Here is a 20,971-nt window from a genome sequence, read left to right as displayed (position 1 = left end):
TTCCTCAACTATGTTTGTTAAGTGTGTTGTTGGTGAAATCTTGTTTTTGAGGGGTTAGATTTCAGTTGCGGTGAATATGGATGTTCTCGAATGCGACAGATTACACGGTACGTGTGGGTGTCTCTGTGAAGAAGCGATGGTAAAGTGAATGTTAGTCGCTACATTGAACTGGAGAGATCAATTGAAACTGCTATAACAAGCAGTTGTATAAAGGGATGGAAGGATAATAGGTTTCATGGTGGATAAAGAATTGCAGATTGAGGTCATGCATATTGACAGTGGCGGAGAGCGTGAGTATGTGTTTGTGACTGATGGGTTGATGAGTGAGTGAGTGTGTGTGATTGGTGCGTTGATGAGTGAGTGACTGTAGGTGAGCTGCTGATTGTGTATCGCTGAACAGTGGGCAGGCATGCAATGGTGTTTGTCGGGGTGAGCAAATAATAGTATGTTAGCGGGATGTGCTGGGGAATTAGCTCAAATGGTAGAGCGCTCGCTTTGCATGCGAGAGGTAGCGAGATCGATGCTCGCATTCTCCATGGACATTTTGTATTCAGAGGAATTCGTCTCATCAAGTGCCTGCGAAGCTTGGAATGCACAAAAGATGCGGCTGGCGGACATGGAGCGGAGTGTGTCAGTCGAAGGGCAGGGAGAAAATGTGGTAGGTTTGCTGCGTTGAAAGCAGATAGGAGGAAAAGCTAGCTGGCAGCTGGTGTTTCAGTAATGCATGAGCTGCAGACGACTATTCAGGCATAAATCAGGTGAGTGGCTATAAGGACATTGCCCTGGTTACTGGGTGAAAAGAGAAAGCTGAGTCACCTTTTATTTGAACGGGCAAGGACGATGAAAGAGCTGTGTTGGTATCGTAGTGTACGTAGAAATGTCAGAAGCGCGGAGATATGCATCATCCCGTGACCTGTGGTCCCCAGTGCTGGAAGGACGAGATAGTTGCCATAGGCCGGGTTTTGCCATCGCTCGACAGATGCCAGGCTGAATTCTGCATAATGATTGTCGCTTTTCCTTCGATAGCTCAGTTGGTAGAGCGGAGGACTGTAGAGGAAATGGAGTCATCCTTAGGTCGCTGGTTCGATTCCGGCTCGAAGGATCAGGTCTTCTTTTACTGCGCCCATCATCAATTGCATACCACAGAGCTTTTCGCTGGTGCGCACAAGAATGCATTCGCTACGACTCTTGACGGGACAGAAGAAACAGGCATTTGATCACATAATAGGCAATGCCAGCATATCACTCGCTCACATTTCAGAACGCTGTTTCCTCACGCAGGCTGCCCTGACAGTACCACAGCTCTCACCGCTCCCTGAGTAATAGAAAGATCGAAATCTGCCCTTCGTAGCAAGTGTATAGAGGAAGAGACTGACACAAAGGCTCAGGGGGAACATCGGTGACCTCTTCGTTGGAAGACTTTTTGCAGTCACTCTAGCTTCAGCCATTCCAAAGCGACAGAGCAAGGGATGCCAGAATCTGAATTTCGGCACATCGTTGGAGGGCACCGTATTAAGCGAAGCTAACTAGCGGTAGTGTTGTCGGCCTGTTGTACTTTTCATATATCAGGTGAGGGGCACGTCTGCCCATTTGTGTGTTGGCACAAGTCGGAAGAAAATTGTTCATTTTTCTCCAAGAGGATTGATGTGTGAGCTGCGAAATAGAAGAGGTAGCTGTACATTAAGGGACCGGATGAAGACGTTATGGCTCTTTGCACAAGGGAACTCTTGGAACAGGTTTGCGTTGTGGTTATGTACGCATTGTGTTCTCTTGCCCATCATCCGTCCAGGACAAAGGCAAATGCTCCAACGTTATCGACTTTAGTCGTTCAGCTTTTCAGCTGACTAGACACCTGGCTGCAGTGTTCCAGAAATGTCCGAGAATGCTGCATAGAAATAGGCGGCAATGGGTGATACGAGAAAGATCTCTTTGACGGCAGTGTAGATTTCCAGCAGAATGCTCAGTTGAAGGTGGAGTTGTACAATCTGTCAGAAGTGGATGACGTCGCCATCTGAATGGACAGTAGACAGTAGGTGCAGGAGTAGGCCATTCCGCCCATCGTGCCTGCACCGCCATTCTGTCTGACCATGGCTGATCATCCACAATCAGCACCCCGTCCCTGCCTTCTGCCCATATCCCTTGACCCTGGTATCTTTAGGAGCCCTATCTAACCCTTTCAATCGAGAGAACTGGCCTCCACTGCCTCCTGAGGCGGAGCATTGCATAGATCCGCAGCTATCGCGGTGAAAAAGTGTTTCCTCAACTATTTTTATTAAGTGTGTTGTTGGTGAAATCTTGTTTTTGAGGGGTTAGATTTCAGTTGCGGTGAATATGGATGTTCACGAATGCGACAGATTACACGGTACGTGTGGGTGTCTCTGTGAAGAAGCGATGGTAAAGTGAATGTTAGTCGCTACATTGAACTGGAGAGATCAATTGAAACTGCTATAACAAACAGTTGTATAAAGGGATGGAAGGATAATAGGTTTCATGGTGGATAATGAACTGCAGATTGAGGTCATGCATATTGACAGTGGCAGAGAGCGTGAGTATGTGTGTGTGACTGGTGGGTTGATGAGTGAGTGAGTGTGTGTGATTGGTGGGTTGATGAGTGAGTGACTGTAGGTGAGCTGCTGATTGTGTATCGCTGAACAGTGGCAGGCATGCAATGGTGTTTGTCGGCGTGAGCAAATTATAGTATGTTAGCGGGATGTGCTGGGGAATTAGCTCAAATGGTAGAGCGCTCGCTTTGCATGCGAGAGGTAGCGAGATCGATGCTCGCATTCTCCATGGACATTTTGTATTCAGAGGAATTCGTCTCATCAAGTGCCTGCGAAGCTTGGAATGCACCAAAGATGCGGCTGGCGGACATGGAGCGGAAAGTGTGTCAGTCGAAGGGCAGGGAGAAAATGTGGTAGGTTTGCTGCGTTGAAAGCAGATAGGAGGAAAAGCTAGCTGGCAGCTGGTGTTTCAGTAATGCATGAGCTGCAGACGACTATTCAGGCATAAATCAGGTGAGTGGCTATAAGGACATTGCCCTGGTTACTGGGTGAAAAGAGAAAGCTGAGTCACCTTTTATTTGAACGGGCAAGGACGATGAAAGAGCTGTGTTGGTATCGTAGTGTACGTAGAAATGTGAGAAGCACGGAGATATGTATCATCCCGTGTCCTGTGGCCCCCAGTGCTGGAAGGACGAGATAGTTGCCATAGGCCGGGTTTTGCCATCGCTCGACAGATGCCAGGCTGAATTCTGCATAATGATTGTCGCTTTTCCTTCGATAGCTCAGTTGGTAGAGCGGAGGACTGTAGAGGAAATGGAGTCATCCTTAGGTCGCTGGTTCGATTCCGGCTCGAAGGATCAGGTCTTCTTTTACTGCGCCCATCATCAATTGCATACCACAGAGCTTTTCGCTGGTGCGCACAAGAATGCATTCGCTACGACTCTTGACGGGACAGAAGAAACAGGCATTTGAGCACATAATAGGCAATGCCAGCATATCACTCGCTCACATTTCAGAACGCTGTTTCCTCACGCAGGCTGCCCTGACAGTACCACAGCTCTCACCGCTCCCTGAGTAATAGAAAGATCGAAATCTGCCCTTCGTAGCAAGTGTATAGAGGAAGAGACTGACACAAAGGCTCAGGGGGAACATCGGTGACCTCTTCGTTGGAAGACTTTTTGCAGTCACTCTAGCTTCAGCCATTCCAAAGCGACAGAGCAAGGGATGCCAGAATCTGAATTTCGGCACATCGTTGGAGGGCACCGTATTAAGCGAAGCTAACTAGCGGTAGTGTTGTCGGCCTGTTGTACTTTTCATATATCAGGTGAGGGGCACGTCTGCCCATTTGTGTGTTGGCACAAGTCGGAAGAAAATTGTTCATTTTTCTCCAAGAGGATTGATGTGTGAGCTGCGAAATAGAAGAGGTAGCTGTACATTAAGGGACCGGATGAAGACGTTATGGCTCTTTGCACAAGGGAACTCTTGGAACAGGTTTGCGTTGTGGTTATGTACGCATTGTGTTCTCTTGCCCATCATCCGTCCAGGACAAAGGCAAATGCTCCAACGTTATCGACTTTAGTCGTTCAGCTTTTCAGCTGACTAGACACCTGGCTGCAGTTTTCCAGAAACGTCCGAGAATGCTGCATAGAAATAGGCGGCAATGGGTGATACGAGAAAGATCTCTTTGACGGCAGTGTAGATTTCCAGCAGAATGCTCAGTTGAAGGTGGAGTTGTACAATCTGTCAGAAGTGGATGACGTCGCCATCTGAATGGACAGTAGACAGTAGGTGCAGGAGTAGGCCATTCCGCCCATCGTGCCTGCACCGCCATTCTGTCTGACCATGGCTGATCATCCACAATCAGCACCCCGTCCCTGCCTTCTGCCCATATCCCTTGACCCTGGTATCTTTAGGAGCCCTATCTAACCCTTTCAATCGAGAGAACTGGCCTCCACTGCCTCCTGAGGCGGAGCATTGCATAGATCCGCAGCTATCGCGGTGAAAAAGTGTTTCCTCAACTATTTTTATTAAGTGTGTTGTTGGTGAAATCTTGTTTTTGAGGGGTTAGATTTCAGTTGCGGTGAATATGGATGTTCACGAATGCGACAGATTACACGGTACGTGTGGGTGTCTCTGTGAAGAAGCGATGGTAAAGTGAATGTTAGTCGCTACATTGAACTGGAGAGATCAATTGAAACTGCTATAACAAACAGTTGTATAAAGGGATGGAAGGATAATAGGTTTCATGGTGGATAATGAACTGCAGATTGAGGTCATGCATATTGACAGTGGCAGAGAGCGTGAGTATGTGTTTGTGACTGGTGGGTTGATGAGTGAGTGAGTGTGTGTGATTGGTGGGTTGATGAGTGAGTGACTGTAGGTGAGCTGCTGATTGTGTATCGCTGAACAGTGGCAGGCATGCAATGGTGTTTGTCGGGGTGAGCAAATTATAGTATGTTAGCGGGATGTGCTGGGGAATTAGCTCAAATGGTAGAGCGCTCGCTTTGCATGCGAGAGGTAGCGAGATCGATGCTCGCATTCTCCATGGACATTTTGTATTCAGAGGAATTCGTCTCATCAAGTGCCTGCGAAGCTTGGAATGCACCAAAGATGCGGCTGGCGGACATGGAGCGGAAAGTGTGTCAGTCGAAGGGCAGGGAGAAAATGTGGTAGGTTTGCTGCGTTGAAAGCAGATAGGAGGAAAAGCTAGCTGGCAGCTGGTGTTTCAGTAATGCATGAGCTGCAGACGACTATTCAGGCATAAATCAGGTGAGTGGCTATAAGGACATTGCCCTGGTTACTGGGTGAAAAGAGAAAGCTGAGTCACCTTTTATTTGAACGGGCAAGGACGATGAAAGAGCTGTGTTGGTATCGTAGTGTACGTAGAAATGTGAGAAGCACGGAGATATGTATCATCCCGTGTCCTGTGGCCCCCAGTGCTGGAAGGACGAGATAGTTGCCATAGGCCGGGTTTTGCCATCGCTCGACAGATGCCAGGCTGAATTCTGCATAATGATTGTCGCTTTTCCTTCGATAGCTCAGTTGGTAGAGCGGAGGACTGTAGAGGAAATGGAGTCATCCTTAGGTCGCTGGTTCGATTCCGGCTCGAAGGATCAGGTCTTCTTTTACTGCGCCCATCATCAATTGCATACCACAGAGCTTTTCGCTGGTGCGCACAAGAATGCATTCGCTACGACTCTTGACGGGACAGAAGAAACAGGCATTTGAGCACATAATAGGCAATGCCAGCATATCACTCGCTCACATTTCAGAACGCTGTTTCCTCACGCAGGCTGCCCTGACAGTACCACAGCTCTCACCGCTCCCTGAGTAATAGAAAGATCGAAATCTGCCCTTCGTAGCAAGTGTATAGAGGAAGAGACTGACACAAAGGCTCAGGGGGAACATCGGTGACCTCTTCGTTGGAAGACTTTTTGCAGTCACTCTAGCTTCAGCCATTCCAAAGCGACAGAGCAAGGGATGCCAGAATCTGAATTTCGGCACATCGTTGGAGGGCACCGTATTAAGCGAAGCTAACTAGCGGTAGTGTTGTCGGCCTGTTGTACTTTTCATATATCAGGTGAGGGGCACGTCTGCCCATTTGTGTGTTGGCACAAGTCGGAAGAAAATTGTTCATTTTTCTCCAAGAGGATTGATGTGTGAGCTGCGAAATAGAAGAGGTAGCTGTACATTAAGGGACCGGATGAAGACGTTATGGCTCTTTGCACAAGGGAACTCTTGGAACAGGTTTGCGTTGTGGTTATGTACGCATTGTGTTCTCTTGCCCATCATCCGTCCAGGACAAAGGCAAATGCTCCAACGTTATCGACTTTAGTCGTTCAGCTTTTCAGCTGACTAGACACCTGGCTGCAGTTTTCCAGAAACGTCCGAGAATGCTGCATAGAAATAGGCGGCAATGGGTGATACGAGAAAGATCTCTTTGACGGCAGTGTAGATTTCCAGCAGAATGCTCAGTTGAAGGTGGAGTTGTACAATCTGTCAGAAGTGGATGACGTCGCCATCTGAATGGACAGTAGACAGTAGGTGCAGGAGTAGGCCATTCCGCCCATCGTGCCTGCACCGCCATTCTGTCTGACCATGGCTGATCATCCACAATCAGCACCCCGTCCCTGCCTTCTGCCCATATCCCTTGACCCTGGTATCTTTAGGAGCCCTATCTAACCCTTTCAATCGAGAGAACTGGCCTCCACTGCCTCCTGAGGCGGAGCATTGCATAGATCCGCAGCTATCGCGGTGAAAAAGTGTTTCCTCAACTATTTTTATTAAGTGTGTTGTTGGTGAAATCTTGTTTTTGAGGGGTTAGATTTCAGTTGCGGTGAATATGGATGTTCACGAATGCGACAGATTACACGGTACGTGTGGGTGTCTCTGTGAAGAAGCGATGGTAAAGTGAATGTTAGTCGCTACATTGAACTGGAGAGATCAATTGAAACTGCTATAACAAACAGTTGTATAAAGGGATGGAAGGATAATAGGTTTCATGGTGGATAATGAACTGCAGATTGAGGTCATGCATATTGACAGTGGCAGAGAGCGTGAGTATGTGTTTGTGACTGGTGGGTTGATGAGTGAGTGAGTGTGTGTGATTGGTGGGTTGATGAGTGAGTGACTGTAGGTGAGCTGCTGATTGTGTATCGCTGAACAGTGGCAGGCATGCAATGGTGTTTGTCGGGGTGAGCAAATTATAGTATGTTAGCGGGATGTGCTGGGGAATTAGCTCAAATGGTAGAGCGCTCGCTTTGCATGCGAGAGGTAGCGAGATCGATGCTCGCATTCTCCATGGACATTTTGTATTCAGAGGAATTCGTCTCATCAAGTGCCTGCGAAGCTTGGAATGCACCAAAGATGCGGCTGGCGGACATGGAGCGGAAAGTGTGTCAGTCGAAGGGCAGGGAGAAAATGTGGTAGGTTTGCTGCGTTGAAAGCAGATAGGAGGAAAAGCTAGCTGGCAGCTGGTGTTTCAGTAATGCATGAGCTGCAGACGACTATTCAGGCATAAATCAGGTGAGTGGCTATAAGGACATTGCCCTGGTTACTGGGTGAAAAGAGAAAGCTGAGTCACCTTTTATTTGAACGGGCAAGGACGATGAAAGAGCTGTGTTGGTATCGTAGTGTACGTAGAAATGTCAGAAGCGCGGAGATATGTATCATCCCGTGTCCTGTGGCCCCCAGTGCTGGAAGGACGAGATAGTTGCCATAGGCCGGGTTTTGCCATCGCTCGACAGATGCCAGGCTGAATTCTGCATAATGATTGTCGCTTTTCCTTCGATAGCTCAGTTGGTAGAGCGGAGGACTGTAGAGGAAATGGAGTCATCCTTAGGTCGCTGGTTCGATTCCGGCTCGAAGGATCAGGTCTTCTTTTACTGCGCCCATCATCAATTGCATACCACAGAGCTTTTCGCTGGTGCGCACAAGAATGCATTCGCTACGACTCTTGACGGGACAGAAGAAACAGGCATTTGATCACATAATAGGCAATGCCAGCATATCACTCGCTCACATTTCAGAACGCTGTTTCCTCACGCAGGCTGCCCTGACAGTACCACAGCTCTCACCGCTCCCTGAGTAATAGAAAGATCGAAATCTACCCTTCGTAGCAAGTGTATAGAGGAAGAGACTGACACAAAGGCCCAGGGGGAACATCGGTGACCTCTTCGTTGGAAGACTTTTTGCGGTCACTCTAGCTTCAGCCATTCCAAAGCGACAGAGCAAGGGATGCCAGAATCTGAATTTCGGCACATCGTTACAGGGCACCGTATAAAGCGAAGCTAACTAGCGGTAGTGTTGTCGGCCTGTTGTACTTTTCGTATATCAGGTGAGGGGCACGTCTGCCCATTTGTGTGGTGGCACAAGTCGGAAGAAAATTGTTCATTTTTCTCCAAGAGGATTGATGTGTGAGCTGCGAAATAGAAGAGGTAGCTGTACATTAAGGGACCGGATGAAGACGTTATGGCTCTTTGCACAAGGGAACTCTTGGAACAGGTTTGCGTTGTGGTTATGTACGCACTGTGTTCTCTTGCGCATCATCCGTCCAGGACAAAGGCAAACGCTCCAGGAATGATCGACTTGAGTCATTGCGCTTTTCAGCTGACTGGACATCTGGCTGCAGTTTTCCAGAAACGTCCGAGAATGCTGCATAGAAATAGGCGGCAATGGGTGATACGAGAAAGATCTCTTTGACGGCCGTGTAGATTTCCAGCAGAATGCTCAGTTGAAGGTGGAGTTGTACAATCTGAAAGAAGTGGATGACGTCGCCATCTGAATGGACAGTAGACAGTAGGTGCAGGAGTAGGCCATTCCGCCCATCGTGCCTGCACCGCCATTCTGTCTGACCATGGCTGATCATCCACAATCAGCACCCCGTCCCTGCCTTCTGCCCATATCCCTTGACCCTGGTATCTTTAGGAGCCCTATCTAACATTTTCAATCGAGAGAACTGGCCTCCACTGCCTCCTGAGGCGGAGCATTGCATAGATCCGCAGCTATCGCGGTGAAAAAGTGTTTCCTCAACTATTTTTATTAAGTGTGTTGTTGGTGAAATCTTGTTTTTGAGGGGTTAGATTTCAGTTGCGGTGAATATGGATGTTCACGAATGCGACAGATTACACGGTACGTGTGGGTGTCTCTGTGAAGAAGCGATGGTAAAGTGAATGTTAGTCGTTACATTGAACTGGAGAGATCAATTGAAACTGCTATAACAAACAGTTGTATAAAGCGATGGAAGGATAATAGGTTTCATGGTGGATAATGAACTGCAGATTGAGGTCATGCATATTGACAGTGGCAGAGAGCGTGAGTATGTGTGTGTGACTGGTGGGTTGATGAGTGAGTGAGTGTGTGTGATTGGTGGGTTGATGAGTGAGTGACTGTAGGTGAGCTGCTGATTGTGTATCGCTGAACAGTGGCAGGCATGCAATGGTGTTTGTCGGGGTGAGCAAATTATAGCAGGTTAGCGGGATGTGCTGGGGAATTAGCTCAAATGGTAGAGCGCTCGCTTAGCATGCGAGAGGTAGCGAGATCGATGCTCGCATTCTCCATGGACATTTTGTATTCAGAGGAATTCGTCTCAGCAAGTGCCTGCGAAGCTTGGAATGCACAAAAGATGCGGCTGGCGGACATGGAGCGGAAAGTGTGTCAGTCGAAGGGCAGGGAGAAAATGTGGTAGGTTTGCTGCGTTGAAAGCAGATAGGAGGAAAGGCTAGCTGGCAGCTGGTGTTTCAGTAATGCATGAGCTGCAGACGACGATTCAGGCATAAATCAGGTGAGTGGCTATAAGGACATTGCCCTGGATACTGGGTGAAATGAGAAAGCTGAGTCACCTTTTATTTGAACTTGGCAAGTTCGATGAAAGAGCTGTGTTGGTATCGTAGTGTACGTAGAAATGTCAGAAGCGCGGAGATATGCATCATCCCGTGACCTGTGGCCCCTAGTGCTGGAAGGACGAGATAGTTGCCATAGGCCGGGTTTTGCCATCGCTCGACAGATGCCAGGCTGAATTCTGCATAATGATTGTCGCTTTTCCTTCGATCGCTCAGTTGGTAGAGCGGAGGACTGTAGAGGAAATGGAGTCATCCTTAGGTCGCTGGTTCGATTCCGGCTCGAAGGATCATGTCTTCTTTTACTGCGCCCATCATCAATTACATACCACAGAGCTTTTCGCTGGCGCGCACAAGAATGCATTTGCTACGACTCTTGACGGGACAGAAGAAACAGGCATTTGAGCACATAATAGGCAATGCCAGCATATCACTCGCTCACATTTCAGAACGCTGTTTCCTCACGCAGGCTGCCCTGACAGTACCACAGCACTCACCGCTCCCTGTTTAACAGAAGGATCGAAATCTGCCCTTCGTAGCAAGTGTATAGAGGAAGAGACTGACACAAAGGCCCAGGGGGAACATCGGTGACCTCTTCGTTGGAAGACTTTTTGCGGTCACTCTAGCTTCAGCCATTCCAAAGCGACAGAGCAAGGGATGCCAGAATCTGAATTTCGGCACATCGTTGGAGCGCACCGTATTATTACCTACCCCGGAACTTTGTGTCTTACCAGCAAAGATAGAAGTGTCCCTTGGAGTCTGGTGGTAGTATTTTCAACAGTGTTTATTTAGTAAAAATATATAAATCAGTATCAATGCAAATATACAGATAATATACGTTAGCGATACTAAACCTAAAAGTGCGGGTATAATAATAATCAATAATAAAAGAGGCTTTATGGTTGTCCCGGGGAAAATGAATTGTCATATGGAAATGTAAAGTTCAGTTCCGTTCATGCAGGCTGCGGTAGTTGTCAGTCAATGTATTGCAATTGTTGGAGAGAGAGAGAGACTAGAGAAAGAGAGCGCGCAAACAGTAACAGCTATGGTCTTTGCCAACCTTTCTTTACGATTTCGATCCATCGATGTGGCCATTCAAGTGTGACCCCTCCGTCCTTTAGCTAGACCGTTCTTCCGTGGTGGACTCGTCACCCAGGCAAGGGTGGACACACACACAAGCCCCCACCGGTCTTGATATAAACACTGTGAGTTAAAATTTACCGACCCTTCGTTCGGTCTCCGATGTCCCACACTGTCTCGTGGGTTTCTGCTGCTCACTGGCGTTTCTCCTGGTGTGTCTGAGGTGTGTCACCCCAGACCTCAATTTTATCCCCACTCACGGGGTCTCAGGTGTCAATCTGGTTTGAATGACTTAACCCATCACACCAGCCTACTCTGGCTGTCCCCTGAGGGATTTCAATGAATAGAACAGTACCAAGTAAACAATCTTTCTCCAAAAGACAATAGCAGTAAATCTCCTCTTTTGTCACTAGGAGACGATCCACCCTGGGTAACTCTTAGCTGTGTCTCTCTCTCATTAACTTTCATGAGCTGTTATCAATAACAACTGCCCTGGCAGATTTCCTTTATCTATCTTACTTCCTTGATAACAGCATCGAAACAGTAGCGATTTGCGATTCTCCAAAATGGGGGCCATGGGCCACTCTGCACCCTTCTGCCCATCAGAGTTGTTCATCCTTCATAACAGTATAAAGTGAAGCTAACTAGCGGTAGTGTTGTCGGTCTGTTCTACTTTTCATATATCAGGTGAGGGGCACGTCTGCCCATTTGTGTGGTGGCACAAGTCGGAAGATAATTCTTCATAATTTCTCCAAGAGGATTGAAGTGTGAGCTGCGAAATAGAAGAGGTAGTTGTACATTAAGTGACCGGATGAAGACGTTATGGCTCTTTGCACAAGGGAGCTCTTGGAACAGGTTTGCGGTATGGTTATGTACGCACTGTGTTCTCTTGCCCATCATCCGTCCAGGACAAAGGCAAATGCTCCAGTAATGATCGACTTCAGACATTCAGCTTTTCAGCTGACTAGACATCTGGCTGCAGTTTTCCAAAAATGTCCGAGAATGCTGCATAGAAATAGGCGGCAATGGGAGATACGAGAATGCTCTCTTTGACAGCAGTGTAGATTTCCAGCAGAATGCTCAGTTGAAGATGGAGTTGTATAATCTGTCAGAAGTGGATGACACCGCCATCTGAATGGACAGTAGACAATAGGTGCAGGAGTAGGCCAATCCGCCCATCGAGCCTGCACAGCCATTCAGTCTGATCATGGCTGATCATCCATAATCTTTCACCCCGTTCCTGCCTTCTGCCCATATCCCTTGACTCTGCTATCTTTAAGAGCTCAATCTAACTCTTTCAGTCCAGAGAATTGACATCCACTGCCTTCTGAGGCGGAACAGTCCATAGATCCGTGCAAATGTATGGCTGATGCAGTTTAATGTGGATAAATGTGAGGTTATCTACTTTGATGGCAAGAACAGGAAGGCAGATTACTATCTAAATGGAGTCAAGTTAGGAAAAGGGGAAGTACAACGAGATCTAGGTGTTCTTGTACATCAGTCAATAAAATCCATCATGCAGGTACAGCAGGCAGTGAAGATATCTGATGGCATGCTGGCTTTATTAACAAGAGGAATTGAGTATAGGAGTAAAGAGGTCCTTCTGCAGCTGTTGAGGGCCCTAGTGAGACCCCACCTGGAGTATTGAGTGCAGTTTTGGTCTCCAAATTTGAGGAAGGACATTCTTGCTATTGAGGGAATGTAGCGTAAGTTCACAAGTTTAATTCCCGGAATGGCGGGACTGTCATATGTTGAATGATTGGAGCGACTGGACTTGTATACACTGGAATTTAGAAGGATGAGAGGGGATCTGATTGAAGCATATAAGATTATTAAGGGATTGGACACTGGAAGCAGGAAGCATGTTCCCACTGATGGGCGAGTCCAGAACTAGAGGCCACAGTTTAAGAATAAGGGGTAGGCCATTTAGAACAGAGATGCGGACAAACTTTTTCACCCAGAGAGTGGTGGATATGTGGAATGCTCTGCCCCAGAAGGCAGTGGAGGCCAAGTCTCTGGATGCATTCTAGAGAGAATTAGATAGAGCTCTTATAGATAGCGGAGTTAAGGGATATGGGGAGAGGGCACGCGGCAGATTACACGGTATGCGTCGGTGTCTATGTGAGGAAGCGATGGTAAAGTGAATGTTAGTCGCTACATTGAACTGAAGAGATCAACTGAAACTGCTATAACAAGCAGTTGTAAAAAGGGATGGAAGGATAATAGGTTTCATGGTGGATAATGAACTGCAGATTGAGGTCATGCATATTGACAGTGGCAGAGAGCGTGAGTATGTGTGTGTGACTGGTGGGTTGATGAGTGAGTGAGTGTGTGTGATTGGTGGGTTGATGAGTGAGTGACTGTAGGTGAGCTGCTGATTGTGTATCGCTGAACAGTGGGCAGGCATGCAATGGTGTTTGCGGGGTGAGCAAATAATAGCAGGTTAGCGGGATGTGCTGGGGAATTAGCTCAAATGGTAGAGCGCTCGCTTTGCATGCGAGAGGTAGCGAGATCGATGCTCGCATTCTCCATGGACATTTTGTATTCAGAGGAATTCGTCTCATCAAGTGCCTGCGAAGCTTGGAATGCACCAAAGATGCGGCTGGAAGACATGGAGCGGAAAGTGTGTCAGTCGAAGGGCAGGGAGAAAATGTGGTAGGTTTGCTGCGTTGAAAGCAGATAGGAGGAAAAGCTAGCTGGCAGCTGGTGTTTCAGTAATGCATGAGCTGCAGACGACGATTCAGGCATAAATCAGGTGAGTGGCTATAAGGACATTGCCCTGGATACTGGGTGAAAAGAGAAAGCTGAGTCACCTTTTATTTGAATGGGCAAGGACGATGAAACAGCTGTGTTGGTATCGTAGTGTACGTAGAATTGTCAGAAGCGCGGAGATATGCATCATCCCGTGACCTGTGGCTCCCAGTGCTGGAAGGACGAGATAGTTGCCATAGGCCGGCTTTTGCCATCGGTCGACAGGTGCCAGGCTGAATTCTGCATAATGGTTATCGGTAGGAGCCAACGTGGAGAAAAAGGTGTCGCTTTTCCTTCGATAGCTCAGTTGGTAGAGCGGAGGACTGTAGAGGAAATGGAGTCATCCTTAGGTCGCTGGTTCGATTCCGGCTCGAAGGATCATGTCTTCTTTTACTGCGCCCATCATCAATTACATACCACAGAGCTTTTCGCTGGCGCGCACAAGAATGCATTTGCTACGACTCTTGACGGGACAGAAGAAACAGGCATTTGAGCACATAATAGGCAATGCCAGCATATCACTCGCTCACTTTTCAGAACGCTGTTTCCTCACGCAGGCTGCCCTGACAGTACCACAGCACTCACCGCTCCCTGTTTAACAGAAGGATCGAAATCTGCCCTTCGTAGCAAGTGTATAGAGGAAGAGACTGACACAAAGGCCCAGGGGGAACATCGGTGACCTCTTCGTTGGAAGACTTTTTGCGGTCACTCTAGCTTCAGCCATTCCAAAGCGACAGAGCAAGGGATGCCAGAATCTGAATTTCGGCACATCGTTGGAGGGCACCGTATTAAGCGAAGCTAACTAGCGGTAGTGTTGTCGGCCTGTTGTACTTTTCATATATCAGGTGAGGGGCACGTCTGCCCTTTTGTGTGTTGGCACAAGTCGGAAGAAAATTGTTCATTTTTCTCCAAGAGGATTGATGTGTGAGCTGCGAAATAGAAGAGGTAGCTGTACATTAAGGGACCGGATGAAGACGTTATGGCTCTTTGCACAAGGGAACTCTTGGAACAGGTTTGCGTTGTGGTTATGTACGCATTGTGTTCTCTTGCCCATCATCCGTCCAGGACAAAGGCAAATGCTCCAACGTTATCGACTTTAGTCGTTCAGCTTTTCAGCTGACTAGACACCTGGCTGCAGTTTTCCAGAAACGTCCGAGAATGCTGCATAGAAATAGGCGGCAATGGGTGATACGAGAAAGATCTCTTTGACGGCCGTGTAGATTTCCAGCAGAATGCTCAGTTGAAGATGGAGTTGTACAATCTGTCAGAAGTGGATGACGCCGCCATCTGTATGGACAGTAGACAATAGGTGCAGGAGTAGACCATTCCGCCCATTGAGCCTGCACCGCCATTCTGTCTGACCATGGCTGGTCATCCACAATCAGCACCCCGTCCCTGCCTTCTGCCCATATCCCTTGACTCTGGTATCTTTAGGAGCCCTATCTAACCCTTTCAATCGAGAGAACTGGCCTCCACTGCCTTCTGAGGCGGAGCATTGCATAGATCCGCAGCTATCGCGGTGAAAAAGTGTTTCCTCAACTATGTTTGTTAAGTGTGTTGTTGGTGAAATCTTGTTTTTGAGGGGTTAGATTTCAGTTGCGGTGAATATGGATGTTCTCGAATGCGACAGATTACACGGTACGTGTGGGTGTCTCTGTGAAGAAGCGATGGTAAAGTGAATGTTAGTCGCTACATTGAACTGGAGAGATCAATTGAAACTGCTATAACAAGCAGTTGTATAAAGGGATGGAAGGATAATAGGTTTCATGGTGGATAATGAACTGCAGATTGAGGTCATGCATATTGACAGTGGCAGAGAGCGTGAGTATGTGTGTGTGACTGGTGGGTTGATGAGTGAGTGAGTGTGTGTGATTGGTGGGTTGATGAGTGAGTGACTGTAGGTGAGCTGCTGATTGTGTATCGCTGAACAGTGGCAGGCATGCAATGGTGTTTGTCGGGGTGAGCAAATTATAGTATGTTAGCGGGATGTGCTGGGGAATTAGCTCAAATGGTAGAGCGCTCGCTTTGCATGCGAGAGGTAGCGAGATCGATGCTCGCATTCTCCATGGACATTTTGTATTCAGAGGAATTCGTCTCATCAAGTGCCTGCGAAGCTTGGAATGCACCAAAGATGCGGCTGGCGGACATGGAGCGGAAAGTGTGTCAGTCGAAGGGCAGGGAGAAAATGTGGTAGGTTTGCTGCGTTGAAAGCCGATAGGAGGAAAAGCTAGCTGGCAGCTGGTGTTTCAGTAATGCATGAGCTGCAGACGACGATTCAGGCATAAATCAGGTGAGTGGCTATAAGGACATTGCCCTGGTTACTGGGTGAAAAGAGAAAGCTGAGTCACCTTTTATTTGAACGGGCAAGGACGATGAAAGAGCTGTGTTGGTATCGTAGTGTACGTAGAAATGTCAGAAGCGCGGAGATATGTATCATCCCGTGTCCTGTGGCCCCCAGTGCTGGAAGGACGAGATAGTTGCCATAGGCCGGGTTTTGCCATCGCTCGACAGATGCCAGGCTGAATTCTGCATAATGATTGTCGCTTTTCCTTCGATCGCTCAGTTGGTAGAGCGGAGGACTGTAGAGGAAATGGAGTCATCCTTAGGTCGCTGGTTCGATTCCGGCTCGAAGGATCAGGTCTTCTTTTACTGCGCCCATCATCAATTGCATACCACAGAGCTTTTCGCTGGTGCGCACAAGAATGCATTCGCTACGACTCTTGACGGGACAGAAGAAACAGGCATTTGATCACATAATAGGCAATGCCAGCATATCACTCGCTCACATTTCAGAACGCTGTTTCCTCACGCAGGCTGCCCTGACAGTAGCACAGCTCTCACCGCTCCCTGAGTAATAGAAAGATCGAAATCTGCCCTTCGTAGCAAGTGTATAGAGGAAGAGACTGACACAAAGGCCCAGGGGGAACATCGGTGACCTCTTCGTTGGAAGACTTTTTGCAGTCACTCTAGCTTCAGCCATTCCAAAGCGACAGAGCAAGGGATGCCAGAATCTGAATTTCGGCACATCGTTACAGGGCACCGTATAAAGCGAAGCTAACTAGCGGTAGTGTTGTCGGTCTGTTGTACTTTTCATATATCAGGTGAGGGGCACGTCTGCCCATTTGTGTGGTGGCACAAGTCGGAAGAAAATTGTTCATTTTTCTCCAAGAGGATTGATGTGTGAGCTGCGAAATAGAAGAGGTAGCTGTACATTAAGGGACCGGATGAAGACGTTATGGCTCTTTGCACAAGGGAACTCTTGGAACAGGTTTGCGTTGTGGTTATGTACGCACTGTGTTCTCTTGCGCATCATCCGTCCAGGACAAAGGCAAACGCTCCAGTAATGATCGACTTGAGTCATTGCGCTTTTCAGCTGACTGGACATCTGGCTGCAGTTTTCCAGAAATGTCCGAGAATGCTGCATAGAAATAGGCGGCAATGGGTGATACGAGAAAGATCTCTTTGACGGCCGTGTAGATTTCCAGCAGAATGCTCAGTTGAAGGTGGAGTTGTACAATCTGAAAGAAGTGGATGACGTCGCCATCTGAATGGACAGTAGACAGTAGGTGCAGGAGTAGGCCATTCCGCCCATCGTGCCTGCACCGCCATTCTGTCTGACCATGGCTGATCATCCACAATCAGCACCCCGTCCCTGCCTTCTGCCCATATCCCTTGACCCTGGTATCTTTAGGAGCCCTATCTAACATTTTCAATCGAGAGAACTGGCCTCCACTGCCTCCTGAGGCGGAGCATTGCATAGATCCGCAGCTATCGCGGTGAAAAAGTGTTTCCTCAACTATTTTTATTAAGTGTGTTGTTGGTGAAATCTTGTTTTTGAGGGGTTAGATTTCAGTTGCGGTGAATATGGATGTTCACGAATGCGACAGATTACACGGTACGTGTGGGTGTCTCTGTGAAGAAGCGATGGTAAAGTGAATGTTAGTCGTTACATTGAACTGGAGAGATCAATTGAAACTGCTATAACAAACAGTTGTATAAAGCGATGGAAGGATAATAGGTTTCATGGTGGATAATGAACTGCAGATTGAGGTCATGCATATTGACAGTGGCAGAGAGCGTGAGTATGTGTGTGTGACTGGTGGGTTGATGAGTGAGTGAGTGTGTGTGATTGGTGGGTTGATGAGTGAGTGACTGTAGGTGAGCTGCTGATTGTGTATCGCTGAACAGTGGCAGGCATGCAATGGTGTTTGTCGGGGTGAGCAAATTATAGCAGGTTAGCGGGATGTGCTGGGGAATTAGCTCAAATGGTAGAGCGCTCGCTTAGCATGCGAGAGGTAGCGAGATCGATGCTCGCATTCTCCATGGACATTTTGTATTCAGAGGAATTCGTCTCAGCAAGTGCCTGCGAAGCTTGGAATGCACAAAAGATGCGGCTGGCGGACATGGAGCGGAAAGTGTGTCAGTCGAAGGGCAGGGAGAAAATGTGGTAGGTTTGCTGCGTTGAAAGCAGATAGGAGGAAAGGCTAGCTGGCAGCTGGTGTTTCAGTAATGCATGAGCTGCAGACGACGATTCAGGCATAAATCAGGTGAGTGGCTATAAGGACATTGCCCTGGATACTGGGTGAAATGAGAAAGCTGAGTCACCTTTTATTTGAACTTGGCAAGTTCGATGAAAGAGCTGTGTTGGTATCGTAGTGTACGTAGAAATGTCAGAAGCGCGGAGATATGCATCATCCCGTGACCTGTGGCCCCTAGTGCTGGAAGGACGAGATAGTTGCCATAGGCCGGGTTTTGCCATCGCTCGACAGATGCCAGGCTGAATTCTGCATAATGATTGTCGCTTTTCCTTCGATCGCTCAGTTGGTAGAGCGGAGGACTGTAGAGGAAATGGAGTCATCCTTAGGTCGCTGGTTCGATTCCGGCTCGAAGGATCATGTCTTCTTTTACTGCGCCCATCATCAATTACATACCACAGAGCTTTTCGCTGGCGCGCACAAGAATGCATTTGCTACGACTCTTGACGGGACAGAAGAAACAGGCATTTGAGCACATAATAGGCAATGCCAGCATATCACTCGCTCACATTTCAGAACGCTGTTTCCTCACGCGGGCTGCCCTGACAGTACCACAGCACTCACCGCTCCCTGTTTAACAGAAGGATCGAAATCTGCCCTTCGTAGCAAGTGTATAGAGGAAGAGACTGACACAAAGGCCCAGGGGGAACATCGGTGACCTCTTCGTTGGAAGACTTTTTGCGGTCACTCTAGCTTCAGCCATTCCAAAGCGACAGAGCAAGGGATGCCAGAATCTGAATTTCGGCACATCGTTGGAGCGCACCGTATTATTACCTACCCCGGAACTTTGTGTCTTACCAGCAAAGATAGAAGTGTCCCTTGGAGTCTGGTGGTAGTATTTTCAACAGTGTTTATTTAGTAAAAATATATAAATCAGTATCAATGCAAATATACAGATAATATACGTTAGCGATACTAAACCTAAAAGTGCGGGTATAATAATAATCAATAATAAAAGAGGCTTTATGGTTGTCCCGGGGAAAATGAATTGTCATATGGAAATGTAAAGTTCAGTTCCGTTCATGCAGGCTGCGGTAGTTGTCAGTCAATGTATTGCAATTGTTGGAGAGAGAGAGAGACTAGAGAAAGAGAGCGCGCAAACAGTAACAGCTATGGTCTTTGCCAACCTTTCTTTACGATTTCGATCCATCGATGTGTCCTTGTTGTGGCCATTCAAGTGTGACCCCTCCGTCCTTTAGCTAGACCGTTCTTCCGTGGTGGACTCGTCACCCAGGCAAGGGTGGACACACACACAAGCCCCCACCGGTCTTGATATAAACACTGTGAGTTAAAATTTACCGACCCTTCGTTCGGTCTCCGATGTCCCACACTGTCTCGTGGGTTTCTGCTGCTCACTGGCGTTTCTCCTGGTGTGTCTGAGGTGTGTCACCCCAGACCTCAATTTTATCCCCACTCACGGGGTCTCAGGTGTCAATCTGGTTTGAATGACTTAACCCATCACACCAGCCTACTCTGGCTGTCCCCTGAGGGATTTCAATGAATAGAACAGTACCAAGTAAACAATCTTTCTCCAAAAGACAATAGCAGTAAATCTCCTCTTTTGTCACTAGGAGACGATCCACCCTGGGTAACTCTTAGCTGTGTCTCTCTCTCATTAACTTTCATGAGCTGTTATCAATAACAACTGCCCTGGCAGATTTCCTTTATCTATCTTACTTCCTTGATAACAGCATCGAAACAGTAGCGATTTGCGATTCTCCAAAATGGGGGCCATGGGCCACTCTGCACCCTTCTGCCCATCAGAGTTGTTCATCCTTCGTAACAGTATAAAGTGAAGCTAACTAGCGGTAGTGTTGTCGGTCTGTTCTACTTTTCATATATCAGGTGAGGGGCACGTCTGCCCATTTGTGTGGTGGCACAAGTCGGAAGATAATTCTTCATAATTTCTCCAAGAGGATTGAAGTGTGAGCTGCGAAATAGAAGAGGTAGTTGTACATTAAGTGACCGGATGAAGACGTTATGGCTCTTTGCACAAGGGAGCTCTTGGAACAGGTTTGCGGTATGGTTATGTACGCACTGTGTTCTCTTGCCCATCATCCGTCCAGGACAAAGGCAAATGCTCCAGTAATGATCGACTTCAGACATTCAGCTTTTCAGCTGACTAGACATCTGGCTGCAGTTTTCCAAAAATGTCCGAGAATGCTGCATAGAAATAGGCGGCAATGGGAGATACGAGAATGCTCTCTTTGACAGCAGTGTAGATTTCCAGCAGAATGCTCAGTTGAAGATGGAGTTGTATAATCTGTCAGAAGTGGATGACACCGCCATCTGAATGGATAGTAGACAATAGGTGCAGGAGTAGGCCAATCCGCCCATCGAGCCTGCACAGCCATTCAGTCTGATCATGGCTGATCATCCATAATCTTTCACCCCGTTCCTGCCTTATGCCCATATCCCTTGACTCTGCTATCTTTAAGAGCTCAATCTAACTCTTTCAGTCCAGAGAATTGACATCCACTGCCTTCTGAGGCGGAACAGTCCATAGATCCGTGCAAATGTATGGCTGATGCAGTTTAATGTGGATAAATGTGAGGTTATCTACTTTGATGGCAAGAACAGGAAGGCAGATTACTATCTAAATGGAGTCAAGTTAGGAAAAGGGGAAGTACAACGAGATCTAGGTGTTCTTGTACATCAGTCAATAAAATCCATCATGCAGGTACAGCAGGCAGTGAAGATATCTGATGGCATGCTGGCTTTATTAACAAGAGGAATTGAGTATAGGAGTAAAGAGGTCCTTCTGCAG

The 20,971-nt window shown here is 47.7% G+C and overlaps 13 non-coding genes across 13 annotated transcripts; all 13 read left to right on the top strand.

Moving 5' to 3' along the window:
* The first annotated feature begins 463 nt into the window (after positions 1-463).
* On the top strand, positions 464-536 carry trnaa-ugc (transfer RNA alanine (anticodon UGC)). The gene has a single exon. It is a non-coding gene; the product is annotated as a tRNA-Ala (tRNA).
* A 480-nt stretch (positions 537-1,016) lies between these two features.
* trnay-gua (transfer RNA tyrosine (anticodon GUA)) lies at positions 1,017-1,102 on the top strand. Its single transcript is given in 2 exon segments — positions 1,017-1,053; positions 1,067-1,102. It is a non-coding gene; the product is annotated as a tRNA-Tyr (tRNA).
* Positions 1,103-2,717: 1,615 nt separating this feature from the next.
* Positions 2,718-2,790, top strand: trnaa-ugc (transfer RNA alanine (anticodon UGC)). Its single transcript has one exon. It is a non-coding gene; the product is annotated as a tRNA-Ala (tRNA).
* A 482-nt stretch (positions 2,791-3,272) lies between these two features.
* On the top strand, positions 3,273-3,358 carry trnay-gua (transfer RNA tyrosine (anticodon GUA)). Its single transcript is given in 2 exon segments — positions 3,273-3,309; positions 3,323-3,358. It is a non-coding gene; the product is annotated as a tRNA-Tyr (tRNA).
* Positions 3,359-4,973: 1,615 nt separating this feature from the next.
* trnaa-ugc (transfer RNA alanine (anticodon UGC)) lies at positions 4,974-5,046 on the top strand. Its single transcript has one exon. It is a non-coding gene; the product is annotated as a tRNA-Ala (tRNA).
* Positions 5,047-5,528: 482 nt separating this feature from the next.
* On the top strand, positions 5,529-5,614 carry trnay-gua (transfer RNA tyrosine (anticodon GUA)). The gene is given in 2 exon segments: positions 5,529-5,565; positions 5,579-5,614. It is a non-coding gene; the product is annotated as a tRNA-Tyr (tRNA).
* Positions 5,615-7,229: 1,615 nt separating this feature from the next.
* Positions 7,230-7,302, top strand: trnaa-ugc (transfer RNA alanine (anticodon UGC)). Its single transcript has one exon. It is a non-coding gene; the product is annotated as a tRNA-Ala (tRNA).
* A 482-nt stretch (positions 7,303-7,784) lies between these two features.
* Positions 7,785-7,870, top strand: trnay-gua (transfer RNA tyrosine (anticodon GUA)). Its single transcript is given in 2 exon segments — positions 7,785-7,821; positions 7,835-7,870. It is a non-coding gene; the product is annotated as a tRNA-Tyr (tRNA).
* Positions 7,871-9,486: 1,616 nt separating this feature from the next.
* Positions 9,487-9,559, top strand: trnaa-agc (transfer RNA alanine (anticodon AGC)). Its single transcript has one exon. It is a non-coding gene; the product is annotated as a tRNA-Ala (tRNA).
* A 3,817-nt stretch (positions 9,560-13,376) lies between these two features.
* Positions 13,377-13,449, top strand: trnaa-ugc (transfer RNA alanine (anticodon UGC)). The gene has a single exon. It is a non-coding gene; the product is annotated as a tRNA-Ala (tRNA).
* Positions 13,450-13,961: 512 nt separating this feature from the next.
* trnay-gua (transfer RNA tyrosine (anticodon GUA)) lies at positions 13,962-14,047 on the top strand. The gene is given in 2 exon segments: positions 13,962-13,998; positions 14,012-14,047. It is a non-coding gene; the product is annotated as a tRNA-Tyr (tRNA).
* Positions 14,048-15,662: 1,615 nt separating this feature from the next.
* Positions 15,663-15,735, top strand: trnaa-ugc (transfer RNA alanine (anticodon UGC)). Its single transcript has one exon. It is a non-coding gene; the product is annotated as a tRNA-Ala (tRNA).
* A 2,184-nt stretch (positions 15,736-17,919) lies between these two features.
* trnaa-agc (transfer RNA alanine (anticodon AGC)) lies at positions 17,920-17,992 on the top strand. Its single transcript has one exon. It is a non-coding gene; the product is annotated as a tRNA-Ala (tRNA).
* The last annotated feature ends 2,979 nt before the right edge of the window (positions 17,993-20,971 follow it).

The sequence above is a fragment of the Hemitrygon akajei genome, chromosome 1 (assembly GCF_048418815.1).
Source record: "Hemitrygon akajei chromosome 1, sHemAka1.3, whole genome shotgun sequence".
Taxonomy (NCBI): Eukaryota; Metazoa; Chordata; class Chondrichthyes; order Myliobatiformes; family Dasyatidae; genus Hemitrygon; species Hemitrygon akajei.
Note: the sequence above shows the minus strand (reverse complement) of the source record. Positions and strands in the feature narration are given on the sequence as shown.